Genomic DNA, 23154 nt, shown 5'->3' on the forward strand with positions numbered 1-23154 from the left:
GGATATGATGTAATATCTTTTTTATGTATTGCTAGGTTTAAGGAAGCTAATACATTGTTTAGTACTTTTCCATTTATATTCAAAAGTAAGATTGGCCTGCAATTTTCCTTTCTAATGCTTCTCTAGATTTGCTATCAGACTCCCACTAGGCTCATAAAGCCAGATGAATGTTTTTCCTATTATTTTGTTTTCTGAAATACTTTGTAAAAGATCAGAATTACCTGCTTCGTGAATTTTTGTTAGAATTCACAAAGAAAAACCATGTACACATTGTTTTCATTGTAAGGTGTTTCATTGCCTGTCTACCTCCTTCTGTAACAGTTACAAGATGAACCGGGTTTTTCCATCTCCTGTAGCAACTTTAGTTATCCACTTATTTGGTTTGTAGTTGATAATATGATCTAATTTAAAGTGATGCTTCAAATGTTTTGTCATTATGTAAATCTGTTTTTATGCATTATAGAATGCTGCTGAGTATTTATTCACTATTGCCAAATGTCTTTATTCGCTTTATTGTTCTTTTCCAAAGAGGTATTTATATGCCATATTTAATACATATGTATCTGTTTTGCTATTTCATTATTTTAATCTTTATTATTTGCTTCATTATTTCTGAGTTTACTCTCTTCTTCCTTTTCAAAACTAGGGCAGATGCTTCATTTGTTCAATGGAGTGGTCTCTTCTTTCCTGATATATTTACTTAAAACTATACATTGTGAGTTACCTTGGAATTTTGATACCTCCCACAAAATTTGGTGCCCAGTTGTTTAGTGGTGCTTTCAGTGTGTTTGCATTTCTAACATTATTTCTTCTTTGATTTGAACTTCCCCAAAAGTGTATTTTTGTAAGTTTAGTATTAAATTTCTAAAGTAGTTTTGGGTTACATCCTTTTTTAATTTTTTAACTTAGTTACATTTGATCAAAAATTATATATCATGTGTCGGTGGGCTCATGCCTGTAATCCTAGCTATTCAGGAGGCTGAGATCTGAGGATCGCGGTTCAAAGCTAGCCCAGGCAGGAAAGTCCGTGAGACTTTTTTTTTTAAGTAAGTTTTTTTATTGTGAAAATACTGTACAGAGGGTTATAATCACATGAGCAAGGTAATGAGTACATTTCTTATCAAGCATTGTTGCCTCCTCCTTTATTTTTCCCCTACCAACCTTTCCCTCCCTCCACCCCCACCCCCACGCCTAAATTGTAAAGATCGTTTTTCCACATAACATCTTGTACATCTCATTGTTGCAATGGGTCCACCTGTATCCCTATTTAAACAATTTGTTTTTTCCCTTCCCCTCCACAAATTATACCAACATCAAATACAGTGAAAACAGGGGTTAATCCGTGGGGGAGAGACATACAAAGCAACAAAAAAAATCACGTGGTACCTTATAAATACGTTAGACACAATAGCAAGAAAGAAAAAAAACCACTTGTGGGTTCATTTTGCTTAACATCAACTTATCTGACCTTTTCTGCTTGTCTCAGACATATAGTAGTTATTGAAAATAAGGGAAACCATGGACCTATGTTTCTTTGGGCCTGGCTTACTTCACTTAATATAACTTTTCCAAGTCTTTCCATTTCCTAACAAATGGCACGATGTCATTCTTTCTGATGGAGGCATAGAATTCCATTATGTATATATACCACATTTTCTTGATCCATTCATCTACTGAGGGGCATCTCTCCAATAAACCACTTGGAAAACTGGAAGTGGCGCTGTAGCTCAAGTGGTAGAGCACTAGCCTTGAGCTGAAGAGCTGAGGGATAGCGCCCAGGCCCAGGGTTCAAGCCCCACAAACTGACCCCACCTCCCAATACATATTATATATAATTGTAAATTTAACAAATTTATTAGGTCTTGCTTTTCAGTGAATATGAATCCATCTTTAAGATATTATATTGATTCTGAAGATTATTATTAAATTGTCATATCTTTTTATAGAGTGAACATATTCTATTATAGTTCTATATTGATTGTCCTTATGTCTAGTGAAAATTAGGTCCTAAAATGAATCTGCCTATGCTGGGCACCAGTGGCTCATGCCTATAATCCTAGGAGGCTGAGATCTAAGGATCATGGTTCAAAGCCTGCCTGGGCAGAAAAGTCTGTGAGACTCTGATCTCTGATAAACCACTAGAAAACCAGAAGTGGTGCTGTGGCTCAAGAGATAGAGTGCTTGCCTTGAGCTGAAGAGTGCAGGGACAGGGCCCAGGCCCAGAGTTCAAGCCCCACGACCAACAACAACAACAAAAAAGAATCTACCTTCATATGTCTCTGTGGTCATCTATGATTGTATTTTAGTTTGTAATTTTCCCATCATTTACTTACAGTTGTACTGAGCAGATTTTCTCTTTGCATCTCTGTTTATTCCTCATAGAATGCCTGTAGACCTAAGTTGTTTTAGAAGTCATTTTTTGACTAAAGAAGGAAAGTTGCATTTTTGTTTTATTACTTGGCTTATTTACCTTGACTGTGATAATACATATATCCTAATTTTATTTCTATAAGACTGTTCTGTCATTTATTTGGGTTGGTTTTTCTGTATGTTTTTATCCCACAATTTTTATTGATGAATTCTACTGGGATTTTCTACAATATTTTATTCTTACCTTCAAGTTATACATAGGTAAAATCCTTATAGTTACCCATTGCAAAAGAATGTTAAGTATTCAAATAATGTAGAATGATTCAGCCTGTACCAGCTCCCATCCCTTCTTTCCAAAGTCCATGTTTTCTGTGCCTTTTATACTATTCAGATTTATTTCTAACCGTTCTCATTGGACAGTATTCTTATACTTCTTAACAGCCAACATTTGTTTTAATTCTCTCACTTCATTGCCTTTTTACTTTCTCAGTCCTCATCCTACTAAAATTATTTTCTGTCTTTCCATTCCTCATTTATATACTCTTAAGGATTAATTGATGTTCTACCTTCTAAGCGTCTCTCTTACCTTTGTATTTGGGACCATGTTTTCTCTTTATTAAAGTTAATGTATATAGAGTTAAAACTTTGACTGCTATTGTTTAGAAACAGAATTCTAAGATCACAATTTTGCTAAGATCTGACTCTGTATCCAGTAGTTAGGTCATAAGTGTGCATTTGTTGTTGCTATCCTGTTTCTTTCTTTAGATGATTTAAAGATCTAGACCTGTCCTCAGTGTATTACAATGTGGGGAAAATGTCTACATGTAGATTGTTTGGATATTGATTTCTCTTCTGAAATGCAAATGTAGATTTGCATTTGATTTTTATTAGTTGAAAATTTTTTGCAGACTTTAGAGAGTCTTTGTGCCATTTTCTCTAAAATACTCTTTCTGAAATTCTAAATAGATTTTTCCCATTTTAATGTCATGCTTCTGTGCTATATTGTTATTCATTCACTTATATTTTCAGATTCTCAATTTGCTTTCTCAGATTGTCCAATCTAATAGAATAAGTCAATTTGCACTCGGTCTCCAATGTTTTTCCCCAGTTACAATTTGTACCTTCATTCGTGTTGATTTTTATAGAATTAAATTTATCGGTAATTTCTTTCATGACATTTAGCCTTTTATTTATTTTATTATTTATTTATTTTACTGTCCTGGGTTTAAAGGTTTGTTTCTTTTTTGTTTGCTTGTTTTTCTAGTCCTCGGCTTGAACTCAGACACTGGCCTCTGGCCCTCAGCTTTTGTGCTTAAGGATAATATTCTACCACCTTAAGCCACAACTCCATTTCTGGCTTTATGATAGTTGGAGATAAGCATCTCACTGACTTTCTTGCTCAAGCTGGCTATGAACCACGATTCTCACATCTCAGCCTCCCGAGGAGATAGGATTAACAGGCATGAGTTACAGGCCCACAGTGAGTTTGTTTCATTTAACAACCTAGATTTCAGTTCGGAAGAAAGAATATGCTATTCCAAATGTTTTTTTCTATATGGCAAATACATTTGGGTAGTATAAAGTACAATATATAATAGCATATATTGTACAAAGTAATGGGTTTCATTGTGACATTCCCATACCTACACATAATGTTTGAATGTGATCTGAGTGCATATTCACCCCCTCTCCTCAATCATTCCCTTCCTGTTTCCTAGCTGTCTTCCTTCTGCTTCCAGGATCTTTTTTTTCCCTATGTTGCAAAGTCATTCTGAAACTATAAATGTCTTTCCTAACTTCAGGAGACTACAAGTGGCTCTGAGGAAGCGATCCTCTCTTTCTGCTGTTGCCCCATGGAGCTGACTCCTGTAGCTAGAAGCTGTACATGATGAACAAACTTTATACATAAATTAATGAGTTCCAGAGATGCACAAATCTTAAAAAGTATATCTGAATTTATGTCCTCACAAACCTTATGTCATAAGTAATATAGCCTAGACTACATATACATACATAATAGATAAGTGCATACCTTTCTAATAGGATATGAAGTGTAACATTAACATTTTATATTACCTTATTATGTTCTTTATAAATACTTTTAATACTTATTATACAAATGGTTCCTGAATTACAATGATTGGAGGTTATTACAATCTTGCCAGCTTTTCAGTGACAAATACATAGCAAGTGTTTAGTAGAAACTGTACTTCTAATTTTGAGTTTGGATTGTTTTCTCATACTGGTGATTCTTTACAATGAGGTGTTTCTTTGGTGATGCTGGACTCAGCACTGCCCTCGACTCCCGCCAGCTGGGAGGAGGGTAAAAATCCCAAATTCCACATTCACCACCCTGCTAAGCCGCGATGTTCAGTTGGTCAGGTGCATTCAGTGGATTTTGGACTTTGAATTTATGACAGGTTCATGAGGATATAACCCACGTTAGGTTGAGGATCACCTGTATTAAATTATAATTTTAATAACTTCATCTCTTTTATTATGTTCACTTTCCATATTTAATTAAACTGATTCTTTGATATTGGTCATTTAGATTGCTTCCAATTATCTTCATTATAGTAGATTATATTTCATGAACTTATTGGTGTAGCTACCAATATGCGTCCCCCGAGGCATGACTGGTATTGACAGTACCAAGCACTGTACTCGCGAAGGTATGTGTTCAGATCTAACTCTCTCTTTACTAGCAAATTACTGCACTACTCTGGGCTACCTCCAGCCAGTACACAGGGTTTTCACTGGGATTAAATAAAAGAAAAGTAATAAAGCAGTCACAGTGATGCATGCCCGTAATCCCAGGACCTGGCAGGCAGAGGTAGGAAGATTGCCAAGTCAAAGCCAAGCTGAGCAAGTATCACTGAGGTGGGGGTGGGGGGAAAGTTTTTATTGTGCACTGTTAATCGACTGTTGCAGGCTTCTGTTGTTATGCTGATACTGGGGCTTGAATGCAGGCTCTTTCATTGTCACTTAGCTTTTTTTTTTTTATCCAAGGCTGGCTCCCTACTACCTGAGTTAAAGCTCCATGTCTAGCATTTTTTTCCCTCGTTAATTGGAGCTAAAAGTATCTCAGATTTGTCTGCCTAGGCTGGCTTTGTACCAGGATCCTCCAAACTCAGCCTTCTGAGTAGCTATGATGATAAGTGTGAGCTACCAGTCCCTGGCCTTATTGCAGCTTCTCTTCTTACAACAAACACATACAAGTAGAAATATTTAGTCAAAGAGAATGCACAACTAATGGCTCTTGCTAAGCATTAACTGATGGAACTGTCTGACTCAATGACTCATGCGTATTTAGCATAAAACAGCACAGTAAATAGTATCATCTATATATCCTCTATTTAAAAATGAGGGTCTAGGGCACAGAGAGGGTAAATACTTTTTCAAAATCACACAGCTGACAAATGAAAGGTTTGTTCTCAGGCTTTGTCATTCCAGAGATGATATACTTAATGTTTTGATGCCTGATAAACTTTAACAAGCATCTCTGATACCAAGTACTTCTAATATCATGACTCATTTGAAGCAGGCTTGGGAATTTAGAATTGGAGCTCATTCCGTTCCTAGTCATTTTCCACTTGGCCATCGTGTTTCAGTGTTAATCATGTCACAAACGTGAATGTCTCCTCGGCTGATCTGAAGCTTTCTAAAGAGGTAGACTAATTTCTCATTCTTCTTTGGAAACTTCTATAACATTTCCTACCGTGGATAATTGGTACATATTTATTGCCCAGCGTTTTGGCAGTCTAAATGTTTCATTTCTCCATGATTTATTCTCCTTCCAACGAATGTAGGAAAGTAAAATTTCATATCCAAAACAAGTCCAGAAACTGAAAAAGTATGTGAAGGTCATAGTATATCCGTGCAGTCTAGAATTGTATACTTTACTTAAAGAAGCCCATTACATTTTCCTGGAGACCTTAGAAGAGAATATCAAAGTGAATTTCTTATTGGCCAGTAGTCTTGACAGTCTGGGATGTGGGTGGGTAGTAAACAGTCACCTTGAATATGTATCTGATAACACTTTGTCAGAGCACGTGTCAATTAGCTTTCGAAACTACATTTAAAATGAACACCAAGAGGCACTTCATTCATAAAGTACTCTGTTGAATGTCAACTCCTTTGTACAACTACCAAAAGAAAATAAACACATATTAAAAAGAAATGAATAAAAAAACAAGCACCCTTTCTTACATAGTAGGCTTCTGATTTGATGGATTAACACACAATTCCACACTTTCGAGGCAGCAGGAAATATGGAAAGAAATCCAAACCAAAGGTGAGGAATTTTCATTTGCCATTAAGAAGGTGAGCAAAGGGTGACCCTTTTACTAAGGCAGGGGGCTTTAAAGAGAGGTTCAGGCAACACTTCTAACCTCACAGGGGTGTGTGGTTAAGATCAACGTGATGATATATTACTGCAGGTCATATAATAGGCACTTAAGAAATGCTGCAATTGCTAGGATTGAAAGATGACTCATTAAAAAACCTTCTCCCACCCTTCTATTTATCCTAAAGTTGTCTGGGTTTTGAGACCTTCCAATTAGAAGGAAAATAAATTAAGATATGTTTAAAGATAGAAGGACAGATATTGCTTGCTTCTTTGATCAGTCCTTATCATATTACTACCACTGTGATTAAGCATATAAAAATCACACGACACAGTTGTATGAATGAACAAATAAAAGCCTTAACTAAATCAATTATCATTATTTATTAGATTGAATTATGACATACATTAACTTTCCTTGAGGAATGCAGTTAGGAAAAAAAAACATTATTGGCAAGGTGAAAATTGCCTAATAAATTTTATTTTTATGTGTGTGTGTGTGAAATCCTTTCTCTACTGTATAGTCTTATTTTTTTCAATGAACTTATGTAGTAAAGTCTTCACTTAAAAAATGAATTAAACAAGGGCCATAAAACTTCCCTCAAATCTGCTAAATCAGTGACAAGGGAAAAGAGTAGCCTGATACTTTTATGTGTCAGGAAATTTAATATTGTCATTGAGAAAATATCAATAGGTACCTGGTGTTGATCTACAACCAAAATATCTATTTGGGGACCTTTGTGGTTTATTATCAATGCCTACTTCAAGATGAGCTGCATGCATTCATGTGATGTATAACACAGTAAAATGCTGAGACATGATTTTCTCTTCCTGAAAACCAATGCCCTGAGTCATCCAGCCTGGTTTGAAATACTGAGATTCGCTTTCGGCTTCCTTCCTGAGAACATAGATGTTGTGAAACTCCCGGTGTGGCCCCTCCCTCCTTCACTCACTGCAGCCTGAGGGAGGGGGGAAGAAGCCTCCCTGCCTCCCAGCAATGCTTCATGACCTGGTCCACTAACAGCTGGGTAAAAAGAAGGGAGGCTCACAATGCAACAATTATAGCCAGAGGAGGGCATTTTAATGATGTCAAATACTTGCTTCTCCATATTGATGGGCAGCATTCAAACATACGGAATAATGCAGGGTTAAGTTTAAAAAAAAACTGTCAGACCTCCAAATTTGACATATCTGATGTATAGACACTTACTTCCTGATCTTATTTTCAAGTGAATTATATGATTATATTATTTTCAAGTGCATTATAAACAGATACATGACTTTTTTTCCCTAAGGTAGCCAAGGCTTCAGTCCCTATTGCATACTAAAGTATGGTTACATCACAGGTATACTGACATCTGGAAATTTATTAAATGTATTTGGATGGGAAAGAGAGAAAAAAAGCAAAAGATAAAGAGATTAAGAGACATAGAAGAAAAATATCCACTTAATTGGTATTTTCATTGATATTTAATTAGCTCTTAAGCCTGTGCCATTTCAAAATGTAGCAAACAGGCACCTGGACTACTCCTTCTGCTAGCACCTTAGTGACCACGTACCTTGTAAAGCCTGCAAATCTCATTCAATTAAATCTGGTAAGCAACCACAGTTTTGGATCCACATGGCTTGAGTGAAGAAGGTACTTTAGCTCTTGCTCAACTGGACATTGAATGATCTATTTGAATGCTAGAGTAAGCTGGAGTAGGAAATGACTTTGTTCAACTTGATTAGAGAAGACCATCTATCTGACATTTAGAAAGTGAAATTCAAGGTCAATGTCAACAACAACACAGTGTTCCTCTCCCCATAGAATCTAATCCTCCTGGAAGCAACACTTTCACTTAACTTCCAACTCTACTCTGTTGATGCAGCGTTTTTGCAGATCAAATCCAAGCAGATTTCTGAGGAATAAGAAAGAGAAGTTAGTGCAGACGCGGGGTAGCATGCAGAAGAATGCATGGATCCAAAGGAGAAAGATGAGCCCGAAAAATCCATGAGACGAAAGTATAAAAGATGGAGCTAGTCCTAAAAATAGGACCATGAGATGAATTGTACAGACCTGCTGAGGACATAGGACAATGGGAACTTTGTCCTTTGTACCTGGGGGTGTGCTTTAAAATCTGAACTTGTGGTATACCAATAGCTCTGAGGTTTGAAACATGACTCTCTCGTTCAACTAATTGTACTCTTTAATCATCCATAAGTTGTTCCAGGTTGATCTTTCTCTTAAGCGATAGCTGTTCGATTTGAATTTGTTCCGGCTTCTCTCAATTAAGTACTGTTGTACTATTCATTTGTAAATGGAAGCCTGAAAATATCATGTGGAATTGGATATGTGATAAAGAAAGGCAGAGATCAGAAGAACTTACCATGTTTAGGTAGTTTAAGTTAATTTACCACATGGTGCCCCATCTAAATCGCATCTACCTGAAAGAGAATGTTTGGTGGAACCCACTAATGCATTCTTATTGCTTCCCACTAGTGAACGCTTACTGGATAATAAATGTTTATTTTCAGGACTAATGCAACTCTCTACCCATTAATGAAACACTAATAAATAGTAAGCTTCCAGGAATAAGCTTAGCGAAATTGAGAAATACAAGAAAAATAAAGGACATATTTCTTTTACCCTAAGACTTATTATTTTTGTTTGGGGAGAAAAACAAAATGAAGGTAGAAGAAATGGCAAATAAATTCCTTTAAAGATAAAGGAATTCCCACTAACTGTGCTAGAGGGTTCACAATAGGAGCCTTTCAAGGTCAGCCACAAAGTCAGCCTTCTGAAGATCGAATTCTAACTGGACATTAATGGGTAAAATGTGAATAGACTGAGGAAAGCAGTTCAACAAAAATACTTTTAAAAAATGATTTGAGCACGGTGGTATATGCTCGTAATTCTAGGTCCTGGGAGTCTGAGCAAGGAGGATCAGGATTTGGAGGCCAGCCTGGGCTACATAGTGAGAACTTGTCTCAATAAATAAAGTTTATAAGCGGAAATGATTTGAGTCAGTGTTTGGAGAGTATGTGAGAGGAGGACAAGATGATGGCCAAAATGGCAAGGTTCACTTGGGGAGGTATTTCAAGCAGTTGTGTTTATAACAGGATACCACTGAGTTGTAATCTACAGTTTCTTCTCATATCCATATAAACCTCAGCTCAGTTGTGAGGGATGAGGATTGTTAGAAATTTGCTGCCATTTTACTCCCCCCAAATTTTCTCACAAATCTTCTTTTTCCTTAAAATCCAAATGGCTGCAATTGCGTGTGTGTGTGTGTGTGTGTGTGTGTGTGTGTGTGCGCGCGCGCGCGCGTGCATGTGTGTGTATTCATATGCATGTATCTACCTGTCTGTATTTCCATCTTCTACTTCTAGAATATACCAACTAGTCTTCTCCTTATCCCTAAAACAGCACAGTATTAAAACAGAATTGTTGGGACTTGATAATTCAAAGTGATTTTGTTGTTCTAGCTCCACTCCCTGTCACCCTCTCTCCCTGGACTCTTCTTGGGAGCCTAATTTTGGACAACTTAAAAAGTCCCATCTGTAAAAATGTTTAACCAGAAGAGCATCAACTACAGAGATGAATTCTGCTATTCTCCAGGAATACAGACGACAGCTGCAGCCATTTCTGTTTTTCAGTGATTTTTTTTTTTTGGTGGTTGTTGTGACATCCTATTTAAGCTTGATTAGCTAAGCAAATCACTCAGGTTTGGCAGCATGGAAGAGGTATTGCCGACAGCATTCTTTAGGGAAGCATTTGAAGTAGGCTCTGGGCAGTACTGGGTTCCACTTGGGGAAAAAGCTGAGACCTTGTCTTTTCTTTGCTTCTTTGTTTTGTCGTGGTGGTAGTGGCTCTTTTTGTCTTTCTCTTCTATTCAACAAAATAAACTCCAGCAAATTAAAAGAAACCATTACGCAGAAACAAGGCAATAGCGCTGGACGTGGGGAATGGGGAAAACTGGCTGTGTAGATAGCATAGTTCTATTATTTCCACAAAAATATTTGCCCTTCACTGGTGACCTTTTGCATCTGTTGAGTGTGGTGCTGCGCCAGGGACATTACAGGGGATAATGTGACAGACTCCAGTTCCCTAATGGGAGAGAAGCCGTCATTTATGCAGTTCTAAGTGTGCATTGTAAAGACTTAGAAAACCATTTGGATGTTCTGTAGCTTTTAGATTTCCCAGAAAAATCATCAAAGCACCATCTTAATCTGTGTCATTAGTCTGTATTTAGGAAGTGTGTTTACAACAGACTCTGAAAAAGGAGAGCTTGGTAGGGGGGAATGGTTTGATTTGTCCTTTGCTGGTCTCTGGGAAGAATGTTCAACTGTGAGATCGGTTTGACAGAAGCTAGGGTAAGGGAATTTTCCCCTTCATACAGCTGCAGGATTAAGGCCTGGATATAAAACCCAAGAGTATAAAATATTCAGCTGCCAGCAGGCACCATACCCGGGCAGACACAAGGCCCCAAACAAATCACACCGTGCCAAGTCCATCTGCACCTCTCTTTGTCACTTAGATAAAATCTAGGTAAGACGAACCTTGCTGGCAAGACTTGGTCAATGAAACTGGAGCACAAATATCATGATCTGTCATCAGTAGATAGAAGTGGCTTTGGGTGAAGCCCAAAATTCCGCAGGGAGGTCCTCAGATTCACATGCTGATGTTCATTTGTTATATCAATGACCTATTGGTAGTTATGTCCTTCCTTTCTCCCCGCCCCTCCCGCCCCCTGCAATGCTCCGAATCTCACAGCTCTCTAAAGACAGGTCTGGAGTCAAGCATGAACTTGGCACCAAAACCTGAGGCCACCTGTTATTCTCCAGGCACAGCCAAGAGGGCAAGAAGGGAGGAAAGGCTAACCGCTCCCTGCGATCATGAGACCTTTGCTACTTGTAGCCCTTGGTTGTTTTTTCCCATCAGCAGGGGGAGGCTGCAGTCTGGCAGCTTTGTCTACTTGTGGAGACACAGTATCAGTAGTTTCTATTGTCCTGAAGAGTCATGCTCCTTCGTAATGCCTGCCTGTGTCAGGTACTTAGCTGGGATTGAACAGCTTTGCTACTGAGAAGGAAGTACACCTTCCACTTCCCCTAAATGTCTTGGCCTGCCTCTTGTTGCACACTACCCGTGATGGATGCATGTGTAAATTTAGATTGCATGTCTTTTATGAGTTGCATGCTGTTTCTCCAGCTTTTTTTATACTGCATCCTCCTGCTTGCAATGAAACAAGTGTACTGGGTTTTATATGGTGATAAAAATCCCACATCAGACAAACTATACAAAAGGATTTTATGGAGCTGGAGACTTCTTCACAAACCCTTATGTTTTCCCCTCCACAGCCATACTCTCTACTTCATCTCTCTCTCTTTTTCATTCTTTTCTTCTTTGGTTTGGAGACTTTTTATGTCCAAAAATTCAGGAAATTCCAACTTTTTGTTCCATTCCCTGTTTCTTACTTGCTTTTATGAATTCAATGCCTGAGAGTCATTCTTTTTAACTGTGGAGGAACACATGGATGGAAGCTTGTAATGGCCACATCTGTCTTTCCCAAACAGATGTTGGGGTAATTCCTGATTGCACATTTAGTATGCTGGTCAGCGCAGTTCATAATTGAGCCTGAAAGTGAGGGTCTTCTGGTGTTCTGGGACCAACACAGGTATTTTATCATCTAAACTGTACATTACTCTTAATGGAAAAGCCTCATCTTTGCATAAAATCTGTGATAACATGATTTTAGGGGCTGGGAGTGTTAGTGCATACTTGTAATTCCAGTCCTTGGGAGGTGGAGGCACGGGGATTGTGAGTTTGAGGTCAGTGTGAGCAACATTGTGAAACAGTATCTTCAAAAGACAAAGCTAAAGAACACAGCAGGCTAATCTGTCCTCTGCTACCAAACTTAACAGAGTTATATGTATTGTGTTCTACATGATGTAGCCTATCAATGGCATCTCTACACTGTATGAGTTGATGATAAAGTAATGTGTGTAGGTTCTGCATTATCTGGAAGTATGTTTGTTTGTGTAATAAGCCCAAATAGACCTTCTAGTTTATTGCATGCTGCCCAATTAAGAGAAATCAAATATTTCAGAAGGCTTTCTTGAGTTAAAATTAATCTGTAATTAATCGTGACCTTCAGATGAAATCTTGGCTCTGGTACTATTTCCAAAAGGGGTCCAGTCAGTCATGGTTCGCCAGTGCCAGGGCATTACAACATGATCAACAAGTCAAAGAGATGAATAGTCACAAGGTTATCATCTTCAGTCAGTCTGTGAATGTATTATTATAGAGAATGTAATTCAAGCTGCCTGGGAAATCCGAAGCACAGACCAACTAAACTGCAGACTCAAGGAAAACAGTGGGAAGTAATGGTTGAGCAGAAACTTGTGGGAAAGGGGAGCACAGGCCATGTAAATATCTAGGAAAGAGGACTAAAGGTAGAGGAGCAGAAAGCACTTAGGAACTCATGTGGGACTATGCATGGAAATAGGAGGCGGCCAATGAAGAGAAGGTAGAAGAAAAGGGGGCCAGGAATGGAGCCAATGGAAAAACTATAGATTTATAGACCATGAAAGAGCATGTGAATTTTATTCTAACTATAGAATGCATGTAAAAAATGAAATGTAGAATAACAAGCGATTACCAAAATACTGCAGTAAGTGCATTACTGGGTAGTAAAGGGTACATTACAAATAGGAACTCAGAGAGGAAATCTTTAATATTTCTTAGCCTCTCCAAGGAAGTAAAGTTGGATTTTAAAGTACTGTAGGCTGAGGAGGAAAAGGTGTGTCAGACAGAAAACACGTGCAGAAACAATAAAAGCAAAGAAGAAGAAAGTATTGTGACATAATGAGACAACTTTGTTCCCCTTTTCCTTGTAAGTAGTTGTACAAAAGAGTAACCATTTAACAAAGAAGTTTGTGAACACAGTGTATCTTGATCCATCTCACCCTTTCCAGCATTTCCACCCATTCCTCTCACAGGCACCCTTCCCTCACCTTTTTAATTTTGTAGGATGTATACTGGATTCTTGACTACAACTTTTCCCTTGACCCTATCCAAACCCTTTCAAGTACCCACTTTTTAGCATTTTATTTTGCTGCACTCTGATTTGCTTTTCTGAGAAATGACACTATTTAACATCTAGTGTTAAGGTAGGTAATCCTGTTGAAAACTAGTGGCTTGGGGTAAGGGTAGTTCAGTTGCCCAGGGCCTGGGTGTCATCCTTAGGAATTTGGAGTTAATTTTAAGCAAAGGAGTAATGCAACATGATCGAAGGTTTATTTTGGAGTCATAAATCAGTAGTTGTAGAGAATTAATGGAATGACAAGGGAGTGTCTGAGGTCAGGAGTAGCAGCTAGGTGACTTGAAATAATCTATATGAGTAGGAAGAGATGAACCAGGACAGTGACAGTAAAAAGAAATATATTGGAGAGTTATTTAGCAAAGGTGGCCTCACAAATAGATATGAGTGGTAAAATTGAAAGCTGTCAAGGATAATTTCTTGGCTCATGGCTTGAGAAATTCAGTCAATGGTGATATCATTACCCAGAATAGGATGGAGGATCAGGGTTGAGACAAGACATATTTTCAGACTTGATACAAAATACAATGTGTGCCGTTGAGCTCCTCAGTAGAATAAAGACCTAGAGAAGCTAAGCGAATATATATAAGAACCTAGGTCTCTCTATTAGCTCTGGCAAAGGAATGAGGACAGACAAATCTATGAAAAAGGAAAACGCAGGATAGCTGATTAGAACCTGGAAAAAGTAAGAGATAACAGGAATGGGGAATTTAATGGAGTTTACTCAGGATTGTCTCTCTCCCTCTCTCTATTTATTTGTAAATATAGTCATAGATACCTATGAGAATATTTATATACATATACATATAAACCTGCATGTTTATTTGTAATATACATACATAAATATATATTAAATATATTTTTGTGTATGTAATACAGTAATTAGGAGAAAATGCTTTCTATATATTATATAAGATGATTGGGTAGGCTTTGTATGAATCAAAAGGATAAACACATGCTCACATATAGCTGGTCTCTCTTAGCTCATGTCTACAGGCCTAGTTACTCAAGAAGCTGAGATCTGGAGAATAGTGGTTTGAGCCAGCCTGATCAGGAAAGTCTCTGACACACTGTCTTCCAAAATAACTAGTAAAAAACCCAAATGGTAGAGTAGTACTGGAGCAAGCACAAGGTCCTCAGTTCAAACCCCAATACTAAAAAATAAAATGTCTCTGGTGGGTCACTGAAGTATAGTATCACCACTAGGAGAAACTGAAGCAGTAGGTGTTTATTTGTGAGAGAGGAACAATGGTTAATTAAATTTCACACATGGATTTGAGATAACAGGAAGAACTCACAATGCATATGTCCACAACAATATTGAGATTACACCATTGCAGCATAAACAGATAGTCTGAGCAAAAAGGATACATTGCTACAATAAGTAATGGACAAAGCTATAAAGTCAAGTGAGTTATCAGAAGTAATAATAATAATAATTAATAATGATAATAAAAATCCTCACTAGTACTCTCCAGTCAACAAGGTAAAGGAGTCTGGGAAGGATAGGTACATGACTTGTTCCAAGACTCAAGCGTCTTCTCACCATGCTGTGTTCAATTTTCCCTGATGTGGTCATTTATTTGAGTAGAGCCTTCTGTAGTGGGCAGGGGACTTATACATGAATAACTCCATAACAATTTTTGATGGAAACAGGATGACAAATACTATGTCTGGATGGCATGTGGAGAATGTCTATAGGAAGTCTGAACAGGACAATAAAAACAGTAAATGGAAATTGAGAGTTTAAATAGGCCCAATGAAAAACACAGGTGCATCAGCATAGTTGTATAGACTGAGGCCATCAGCACTGCAAATCGCTGAATGGAATAAGACAAGATAGAAATGGCATGTTCTAATAGGTGTGGAAATGTGGATGAGTACAGGGCGAACAGATCGGCAGTGCTAAAATTAATCATTTGCTCAGATTTCTCTGATCTGAGTTTAAATGTACAGGTTGTGAGTTCCAGACAAAGACAGTAACCAGTGTTCTAGTGAGGGGAACAACAGACTTTCTCCAATATTGTACATATATCAATGCATCAAATCTCTGTGTTGGTTTCTATCAACACGGATCTGGGTTCTTAGAAAGTGGTTTGTGGGCAGTAACTGATCTTCAGGAAGGGGACTGGCTTAGTCTACAAGCATATGTCTGTGAGACCAGTACTGTGAAAATCCCATGAGTGCCATTAATTCTCTTTTTTAAAAAAAGGTTCAAAACATCAGAATCTTGGAATTAAGTTAACAAATTTCCTAGATGCTGAGAAAGGTACATTTCACTTTTTGAGTGATAATCTAAGATGTTGCTACTGGAAAAAAACCAAACATGCTACCAGGCATAAACATATTTCTGGTAGACAGTAGGTAGAATATGAAACCATTAAAAACTAAGTTCTTTGAATTTTAAGGACACACGGAGATTTTGATTTGAGCTTTTATTATTTTTTGGATTTTTGTCTTTAACTTGCAAGAGGTTGTTTTATATATATATATATATAATTTTATTTCTCTTCATAAATTTATTAATGAGATAGGTTTTATATTCAAATCGAGTCATTTCTATGTTTCCACAATTGTATTTGGGACTTGCCTTTACATATTTTACGATTACAGTATCTTAATGGGAGCATTTCATCTGATGGCTGAATTTCTGATATGCTACATTGACAATGTCACTAGCTCACATTTGCAACAAAAAAGTAAAATAAGAAGTAAATTTTCCATGCTGGTTGGAGATTGACTTTGAAGTTGGTTACATAATGCATAGTTCTGATCCATTACATATCTTTATGAGGACAGGCTGAACTTCACAAAATCCATCCCATGTCATTGAAGGCATCCTCATGAGGGCCGGAGCACATGAACCCTGGGCGAGGCTAACTTCCTCCAGTGTTGCAGTGCTACAGTTTGTTGGCCACAAACCTAACAGACAGTGTAATGTGAAAAGAGACCTAAGAGCTGAGGAATTTTGAGGAAAAGACCATCTTGTCCATGATTTCACTCTTAGTTTCCACCAAATGAACTGTAATAAGCATAGCAGCTGCCTTCTCAAACTTGTCTACACGAGTCGTCAGAGCCTGAGAGCATGTTCTCTTCCAGAGCAGAGAAAGTTTAGGGTCTATTTCAGTTAAACAACGTGGGATGTAAAGGTTTTCTCACGTTATTTAGATGTCCCCATGTAATTACAAGGGTCCTGATAAATGAAACAGGAAGGCAGGAAGTCAGGTGGGAATAAGAGGCTATTGGTGGTGGAAGCCGAGGTTAAAAGACATCTTCTCTGGGTGCCACAAGTCAAAGAATGTGGATCACAAGTAGAAAAGCCAAGGAAATATATTTGTCTCTTCTAGCTTCTAAAAGGAATGTCCATAGTCCTTCACCTTTAGCTTCATAATACTCATTTCAAACTTTTGGCTTCCTAAACTCTAAGGCAATTACATATGTGTTGTTTTAACAATGAAGTTGTGATAATTTATGACATCAGCCAAAGGCAACAGGAAAATCCAGGAGGTTTGTCCTAACTATTCCTTTTCTCTTTATAACTTTACCTCTATACCCTGGGTAGCTGGCTTGATCTATATTTAGGACATTGAAAACAAAAACAAACAGGTGTTTGGCTTGGCCATCTATTTTTGATTTTTGGAAGCATGCCTGTACAAGCTCCTCTCCTCTTACCTAGGCCTGCAGCTATAAGGATGGACCATCTGATTGCTAGATCTTGACGCACCTGACCATTTGGTTTTCAAACAGCCCTTACGAATAATAAGTACAATATTTGATATTGCCCTGGCATTTCTTTCTCAGTTTTTATCTTTTAAAATGTGAGGAAATCAGCCGTGATTTGTTTGTCTTCTGATGACCCCAATAGATACCAAAAAGGAGGTAGAAAAGCATTGCACGTCTTGTGGGAAAAACTGAAACCGGGAGAGAAGATTAGCAGAAATAACCATAGAATTTAGTAATGAAGACTTTATTATGATAAACTGTTAGAACCCATATACATTCCATGTGTCTAGGCTCACCCAACCCCAGAGTAGTAATACTTTGGGAGGAAAATATATCTGTTCTACAAGTGTACAGTTGATTTCTCTTTGTCATTGTTTCCTAAATGATCATGTATACCACCTGTTTACATAGCATTTGCATTGTACTAAGTATATAAAATCTAGATGTAACTCAAAATATACAAGAGGATGTTCTGCTATAGGCAAATACTACAGCAACTGATATAATTCGTGGCAGGCCTGAAGCCAATTCCCTGCAGATTACTGAGATACAGCTATAGGAATATAAGTAAGAATATATTTCCTTCAAGCGTAAAAATACAGCCATATGCTTCATTAAGGAAAGTTACACATACTTACATTAAAATTAGGCTAGATATGAGTAAACCTCATATTCTTATTTATGTAGGCCTGCTTTGGAGGTTTTAGCCAACTATAAGACAAGAATAATAAATTAGAAGTTCAGAAATTGCGAAAGTTGAAACAAAATTATAGTTATTACCTGTAATACTATTAAGTACCAAAAAATCCAAAGAATATTAATACAATTAAGATGGATCTTTTCCAAGAAAGAGAATTAAGATTTTTCTAAGTTTGAAGAATCTATTAGATTTTATGTAATTGCAAGCATGCCCATGTAATGTAACACATACATATATACATATATGTGTTCAAATGTGTAGATTTTGTCATTTTGTCTCAACCATTATTTATGTTCTTTTATTTATTGAATGGCCTAGGAGCTCACCAAAATGTTCAATAGTAATGATTAGAGAAAATGTTTTTGTCTTATTCCTGACTTTAATAACTTTTAAATATATTCATTTTAGAAATATCATCAGAAAGTAAACCCCTATTTTCACTGCATTTGATGTCGGTGTCCTGCATCTTATGTATACATTTCTCTAATTCAGGGAGGGGAAGGGAAAAAACAAAATGCTTAAATAAGGATACAGGTTGACCCATTGTAACAATAAGATGTACAAAACACTATGTTGAAAATGAAATTTACAACTTTGGTGGGGAGGGGGTGTGTAGTTCTGGAGCAGGAGGGAAGGGATGGTAGGGGAAAAACAAAGGTGGAAACAACAATGCTCAATAGGAAATGTACTCATTACCTTGCTCATGTAACTGTAACCCCTCTTACAGCATTTTTACAATAAAAAATGTACAAAAAAAGAATTTTATTTCTTTATGACTGTGTATTTTAAGCTAGATACATTTCTAGATATGATCTATTTACAATACATGTAGAATTCTTCAATCCATGATTGTGATTTGTCTCAATCTCAATCTATTTCCATTTACTATCCTTTCTTGACTTAGATATTTATGACTGTTTTTGTGTATGTGCTAGTCCTGGAGCTTGAACTCAGGGCCTGAGCACTGTTCCTGAAGTTTTGTGCTCAAAGCTCCTGTTCTACCACCTGAGCCACAGTGCTGTTTCTGGCTTTTTGTTTGTTTTTTGGTTTAACTGAAGGTAAGAGTCTCAAGGACTTTCCAACTTGGGCTGGCTTCAAACCTTGATCTTCAGTTCTTAGCCTCCTGAGTAGATAGGATTACAGATGTGAGCCACAAGTGCCCAGATCTAATTCATTTATTTTAAAGTAATATGATGATATATTTCTTGTGAAAAGATGTGTTAATTTCTTCACAAAAGTTCTATGTAAATATTAGCTATTATTGTTTACCATGACTATCTCACTGATTTTCTAGCCAGTGTAACTATTTTACTGATAAATCATAAATACATTTTAAAATATTAAAACAGTATGTGGTTCAATGTAATTCCTCAGTAATTGTTAGCATTGTTATTGGTGATAGTAAATTATGCTCTTGAATTAAACAAATAAGTATTTTTTACAAGTAGGTGAACAATTTTTATTTTACCACTGTTTCCTAGATCAATTCTGTTTTTTCCAGAGAAAATCTCTAAAGTTTCAACTCTTTAACATTTTTTAATACAATCTATGTTACAAAAGATCCTTCCATTTTCCTAGAGCTTCTAATATTTTTGTTGAACATTTTCATGCTTCCATCCCAGTAAGGTCTCTTACATTGATTCCATAAAACTTTAGTTCTCAATGATATTCCTAAACATAGGTCTGTTTGTGGAGGCTTTTCTTTTGCATTCATCCTGTTTGAGATTAATACTTTTTTTTTCATCTCTGGGTGATATCTTTCAATCGTTTTATAAGACTTCCGCCCATTTTCTCCACATGTTGGTAGAGTTCAATCCTGATTCCTGCTAATGTTCTAGGACCTGTCATTACATCACATTTGTCTCCAGTACCTTTTCTGTATTATTGATCTATTTGTCTTTTCTCACTCCAGTCTTGTTATTTTCCTCGGCTTTGTTTCCATTTCACGTTCCATTTTGCTTCCAATTGCCTTTCTCAAAAAAGCCACTCAGTATTTAACTTTATATTTTCAGCTTTATTATTTTTTCTTAATTGTGCTTTCTTGTTCCCTTATAAAGTACTTCTCTCTCTCTTACAATTTCTTGAACCTAACAATCATAGGCATTTTTACATATGTGTCCAATGACTTCAGTCTGCATTTCTCAGGGATTTGTTTCTACCCATTTTACTCTCGATATCTGAGGAAAATTTTTTGACTTTCCATATACCAACTTACAGTTGTTTGATTTTTAGATATTTGATACAAAAATATAGCAAAATACTATTTTGTTATTAAATTCTTCATAAGATTTGCATCTTTCTTTTTGCCCTGGCTACTATATTACAGATAAGTCATTCTAATGTAGATAACATATCATAACATAATATAGATAGATATCTATGTAGATAACATTTAGATTAGTATCCTATGATAATATTATATCTAGAATAACATTTCTGCTTAATCTTCTGTGATCTCATCTTACAATATACCGCAAGATATCTGAAGAAACAAAATAATCCTGTTTATAAACATCCTTGAGACCTGAGTAATTCACTTCAAAGTGTTGCCCACTAGCTTATAGTTCAGCAGCTTATCATGCTAGAAATGGTGATGGAAAATGTGGACAATTCTCTTTGTAAATGCTGTCAGTGTTTACATCTTTCCCTTATACCTATTAACCCTTATACCTATTGACTCCCATGTCTCTGTCTACTAACTCTTGTACTGGCCCAGGGAAGATCTTAGCCTCATGGCACCTACAGGACAGAAACAGAAACAGAACTAAAACACATGCTAAAATAAATAATGTTAAGGGGTTTGTGAAACTTTTGAAGAAATGCGCGTGTTTCCAATCACATAATTTGTAAGATTGGTTGAGTCAGTCCTGGATGTTGGCATATAAATAATGATGGTGACTTCTTGCATAACTAGAAATCACCTGAATGGCCAAAGGAGAAACATGACAGAATACATAATAGAATACCATGTTGTTCAGCATGTGGGTGATCCTAGAGTTTGGAATTAAGTAATATTAAACCAGAGACTGAAAAGGTTACTTCCTTTGAAAGGTTTGTTTCCATACTGATTAACTCAAGAGAATGTCCTAGTTTTATTGGTTTTAAGGTATCCTTTAACCTGTTCATCTCCTTAATGATGAAAGTGCAGACTTTCCTGTCTGAATGTCTGTTAAACAAAAGCATCTAGCTAGACAGTGATCATATTACCTCTCTGTTGTTTTGTTTTTATTATATTTGCTTGTAGTGTTGAATTCTGTTTATCACAAGTGGTACAAGTTTTTCTTTTGTGTCAGTAGATTTATTTTTCCTTTTAAAGAGGGTATTAGCTGAAATTCACATCAATGATTCATCTTCTATTGACTCACATAGTGTAAATGAATCGTAACACTTCAGATGGTATGTGATTGGTTAACATCTGTAGGGATGTATGAGGTTGTTTAAAACCTGAGGGCCCAGCAGTCTACCTTCTCTATGACTTCACTTTTCACAGTCGCAGTCATGGCTTGCAGCCATCCATGGTCCAAAATTACAATGCAGTAAAACACAATACAGCTGTGTGTTCATGGTATGTACCTGTAATACTAGCTATTCAAAAGGCTAAGATCTGAAGATAGTGGTTCTAAGCTAGCCTGGGCAGGAAAGTCTACAAGACTCTTATCTCACAAATAGAGAGAGAAAGGGGGAGAGAGAGAGAGAGAGAGAGAGAGAGAGAGAGAGAGAGAGAGAGAGCCAGAAATGGAGCTGTGGCTGAAGTGGTAGAGCCCTAGCCTAGGCCAAAAAAAGCTCAGGAACAGCTCCCAAGCCCAGTGTTCAAGTCCCAGGACCAGCACAAAAACAAAACAAAACATAGTACACAAGATAGCTTGAGAAAGATAAATCATTATATAACTTTTATTATGATATGTTGTTAAAATTGCTTTATTTTCATTATTACTGTTTGTGTTATATGTGACTCATTCCTAAACTGAACTTTATTAGAAGCATGTATATACAAAAAGACATAATATTTAGTGAATTTGGTACTATCTGCAGTTACTCACATAGATGGAAGACCTTAGAATATATTACAAATATATGGAGACTACTGTGCCGACATAATAATGAGTAACTTTGCTAAGAATTTTTATGAGTAATAGTAAATAAGTAGAACAACTTTCAGCCCCTTCTTTGTGTTTAAATCTTAAAAATGAAAATAAAAAACAAACAGGGGAGTACCAGGTGCTGGTGGCTTACATCTGTAATCATAGCAACTCAGGAAGCTGAGATCTGAAGATCATGGTTCAGAGCCAGCCCAGGCAGGAAAGTCTGTGAAACTCTTATCTCCAATTAAGTGGAAGTAGAGCTGTGGCTCAAATGGTAGAGCTCTAACCTTGAACACAAAAAGCTCAGGAACAGGGGGAGGGAAGGGATAGTAGGAGAAAAACAGAGGAGGGCGTAACAATATTCAACAAGAAATAGACTCATTACCTCGCTCATGTAACTGTAACCTCTCTGTACAGCATCTTTACAATAAAATTAAAAAAAAAAAAAACAAAAAGCTCAGAACAGCACTGAGACCCTGAGTTCATGCCTCAGGACCAGTACTTTCTCTTTCTCCCCCGACTTCTCTCCCTCTTTCTCTCTCTCCCCTCTTTTCTCCCCTCCCTCTCCCTCTCTTATACACACATACCACCACCATCACTAACAACAACCAAGGGGAGTGGCTTGGAGAGTAGCTCTACAGCCAGCAACTACCAATGTACTCGCAGTCTCTCATGTGTCTAATCTGATGCATTAATATATCAGATATTGAAAAGAGCTACCTGACCAGGAACCAAACAAGCTTAATATCTCATTGGTAACATATCTAAAAATTGGGATTTTGTTTTTAAAAACATACCATATCTGTTATTTAAAAAAGGATATGAATCTAATTAAAAGTACAATCTGAATTG

This window comes from Dipodomys spectabilis, unplaced genomic scaffold, assembly GCF_019054845.1.
Source record: "Dipodomys spectabilis isolate Male_0828 unplaced genomic scaffold, ASM1905484v1 ptg000021l, whole genome shotgun sequence".
In the NCBI taxonomy this organism is placed as follows: Eukaryota; Metazoa; Chordata; class Mammalia; order Rodentia; family Heteromyidae; genus Dipodomys; species Dipodomys spectabilis.